Below are 4309 nucleotides of genomic sequence, written 5' to 3'. Positions count from 1 at the left end.
GCTCGGAGGCTGAGACTGCCTGGGACCCTGTGCGCTCGGAGGCTCAGACTGCCTGGGACCCTGTGCGCTCGGAGGCTCAGACTGCCTGGGACCCTGTGCGCTCGGAGGCTGAGACTGCCTGGGACCCTGTGCGCTCGGAGGCTGAGACTGCCTGGGACCCTGTGCGCTCGGAGGCTCAGACTGCCTGGGACCCTGTGCGCTCGGAGGCTGAGACTGCCTGGGACCCTGTGCGCTCGGAGGCTGAGACTGCCTGGGACCCTGTGCGCTCGGAGGCTCAGACTGCCTGGGACCCTGTGCGCTCGGAGGCTGAGACTGCCTGGGACCCTGTGCGCTCGGAGGCTCAGACTGCCTGGGACCCTGTGCGCTCGGAGGCTGAGACTGCCTGGGACCCTGTGCGCTCGGAGGCTGAGACTGCCTGGGACCCTGTGCGCTCGGAGGCTGAGACTGCCTGGGACCCTGTGCGCTCGGAGGCTGAGACTGCCTGGGACCCTGTGCGCTCGGAGGCTGAGACTGCCTGGGACCCTGTGCGCTCGGAGGCTCAGACTGCCTGGGACCCTGTGCGCTCGGAGGCTCAGACTGCCTGGGACCCTGTGCGCTCGGAGGCTGAGACTGCCTGGGACCCTGTGCGCTCGGAGGCTGAGACTGCCTGGGACCCTGTGCGCTCGGAGGCTCAGACTGCCTGGGACCCTGTGCGCTCGGAGGCTCAGACTGCCTGGGACCCTGTGCGCTCGGAGGCTCAGACTGCCTGGGACCCTGTGCGCTCGGAGGCTCAGACTGCCTGGGACCCTGTGCGCTCGGAGGCTCAGACTGCCTGGGACCCTGTGCGCTCGGAGGCTCAGACTGCCTGGGACCCTGTGCGCTCGGAGGCTGGCGTAGAGACCTGACCCTGTCTATATACAGCAGATGCTATTTAAGTCCTGCGCTGCAACTCAAAACTGGGGCTCCATAATTATACAGGACCCGTAATATCGGTATCAAGCAAAAAAAATAAATAAATAAATAAATAACTCTTCACCAATTAATTCCGAGTTATTATGAATTATTCAGGACAGCTGCCTGCAGTGTTCAGGGCATTATCAGCACTTGCTATAGTTTTAAATAGCACTGCATAGTTTCCATGGGCTAATCCTTTCAGCATCTTCTCTAGTATGACATACTGTATGGGGTGGTTAGCTAATCCCACGGGAATTACTCACTCTAGAAAGGATCTTCAAGAGCCCTGTCTATATCAGGATTTTATACAGTAAATGGTACTACAATATAAAACGTGTAACGAGAGTGTGTTGACTTCTACGCTTTTGTGCTTGTCTTCAATATGTTGTCCTATATTCAGATTTAAAGGCAGGAGTAATGACCCTTATTCTATGGAATATGGAGTCTTATTTCTACACATACCGTACCTGCTGTTACCTCAAACATGATGTTTTTCAAAGGTACTCTGAGCATACTAGAAAATATAAACCCAGTTCAGGACTGTACTGACAGTTGTCACGTTGTGTTGCTCAAAGTCTATGCCAGGTCCACTTGTCTGTCACATGCACATATTGCCTCCCTTTCAGTGTATCAGCGCAAGAGACGAATGAAGGAACTTAACTTGCACTAATACATCGAGGGGTATACTCAAGAAGGACAGAAGCCTCTTTCCAAATGCTCTGTTACACTGCTCTGTATTACTGGAGATGCTGTTTGTCAGTGGAAGGGTACTCTGGTACTATGGTACGGCTACCTGCTGTTTTGTATTGTTGAGGATTTTTCTGGTGTTTTTTTTGTAACTAGAAACCCTGTTGGCTCTGAGTGTGTTGCACTGCTCGCCCCGCTTGAACATCGGCATGTTCAGACTCCCGACATGGGAGTTTGTCTTTCACAGTTATCGCACTGTCCTCAGATCAGATTGGGTTTTTGTATGTGACACCAGCACAAACACGATGTCTACACACTGATCTGCTATGATGAGAAAACACACACACACACAAATAGGCAACCAGTATACGGTACAGAATGCACGCACACACACACACACACACACACACGTGCACGATATCAGTCTCCCCCCAGCAGGTGTCATTACTGAGCAGTGGTCCCTGAGGATGGGAAAGGAGAGAAAGATGGCAAGAGTACGCCCTGCATACAAAGCCTTGAATCTCCAAAGGTTTCGCTGCGAAGCACAATTTCATTTTCTGTCACTAGTGCTGCTATCGTTTTTCTTTTTTTGTTACATTTAAAAAATAAATGTTTTTTCTATTTCTTATACATTTTTAAGCCAACAGGGTTTCAAGTTACTTGTACTTTTTATTATTATTATTATTATTATTATTGTTATTATTATTTTTATATAGACATGTTTTTTATTATCATATGTTATAAATGCTCATGGACATGCAACGGGCTGCAAATAACAAAAATGATCAATAATACTCAAGCAGTCATTCATTATTTATATAACGTGGTGTGTGACTTGTCTAGCAGCGACCCTAGACCTACAACAATTGTAATATCTGATGGTGCATCATCCTGTGGTTAGGAGAAGACCTTTCCCTGTCTGTCTCGCAGTCAAAGACACACAGGTCCAGCCCCTTGTATTGGCTGCTTCAGAAACTGGAAATAACGGCTCCTGGTGGATGCAGTTCAGTAAAGCACTCTTTCACAGCGGCAACGTCTGCCTTATTAGATACTAAAGCTGGTCATTTCCCTGTGCTTCCAGCTGTACAGTGCACTGCGAATGAAAGACAAAGCTGGATGCAAGCTGTACCTGATCTAGTGTGTAGCAGCAATGGGAGCTCATGCTCTCTGCTGTAGACTGTAGATGTGTCAGTGTGTAATGCCATGTTCAGGGCACCGTTCAGGAGGTTACTCTGTCAAACGGTTCACATGTACACACAAGCCCGTGCACTTGCTATGTGGTTTTAAGGGAGTACAAGTGCATTAAAAGTTTCAGAGCTGTATGACAAGGCATTTTAAAGAACAAAAAGAAAATGAGTATTGGTAAGCGTAAGCACACACACAAACTGAGTTTCTGGAGTTAAAAGGTACAGAAAAGCAGATGTCACGAAGGTATTACTGCAGAGTATACAGGGAAGTACCCTACTTCAGATAATAAAACATCTGCTGGTCACAAGAGCAGGGTATAGACTTGCATACGGAAATTACTTGTTTTTTTTTTGTTTTTTTTTACTATACTCATATCTATCACTACATCATGTATTAACAATACCATTTTTTGTGCTTTAGTTGCATATGTATATAAGATATTGATAAATAATAATAAAGAAGGGACATTTTTATTAACTTGGGAGATTTTGTATAAGAGAACATTTTATATATAGATCTATCAAAAATATGGACAGTATTTTTCTTATTCTTATACTCTTTTTGTATATGATAATCCTGGAAATAACCTTTGCGTCCTGTATCCCCCCCCCCCCCCCCCCCCCAACTACCTGGAAAAAAAATGAAATCAGCCAAGCTTTGTATTTGTAATATTTAATTTAATCAAAGGGTTCAGGATGTACAATACTGTGAATGTTATATAGATGTATGCTGATTACAAAATTATTATTACCTAAAAACAATACAATATCTAAAGAAATACAGTATACGAACGATCTGTGTGTCTCGTCTTGTTCATAATGGGTGTAAAACCAATGTATTGAAAAACTGTGGACAAGTGTTCTTTTGCTACCTGCCTTTCAGAACTCGGTGTCTGCTGCTGTTAGCTCTGTTCTACTAAAAACATATAAACGCCACAGGAAATCATATAGGAGGTCATGCTTGAGCTATCTATCTTTCCAGTGTTTCCAAGGTGTTGTGAAAAGTATTTTACAATGTATCTGCAATTCTGTTTTCAGATGTTTTCTCTCTCTCTCTCTCTCTCTCTCTCTCTCTCATATATATATATATATAATATATATATATATATATAAATTACATCTTCCAAGTCTAGAATGGAGGAAATGCTTTGAAAATATGGACCCATATTCAGTACAGGACCTTGCCATAAAATGCCTGTGAAGTCCACAGTCTGTCATTAGTTATACAGCAACACATTTCTAAACTTGTGGATGGAGCTGATGATATTAATGTGAGGGTTTTCTGGTGCACTTTAGTCTATTCACTGCATGCACTGCACCCGAGCACCTTGCTTCCTAAATATACTGTTACCCCCTGATCTTATCATCTCCTTGTCAAGCTAACCTTAACATAAATCGGCAAGTGAGCAGCCCCTTAATTCTCAACCCTCTGCCTCTCCACTTTCTTATGGGCATCTACTGCCTGGCCCAGTTGGCCGGGTGGTCAACCCTTAAACCAAGTG

This window comes from Acipenser ruthenus, chromosome 20 (genome assembly GCF_902713425.1).
Source record: "Acipenser ruthenus chromosome 20, fAciRut3.2 maternal haplotype, whole genome shotgun sequence".
In the NCBI taxonomy this organism is placed as follows: domain Eukaryota; kingdom Metazoa; phylum Chordata; class Actinopteri; order Acipenseriformes; family Acipenseridae; genus Acipenser; species Acipenser ruthenus.
This window is presented reverse-complemented; position numbering follows the sequence as displayed.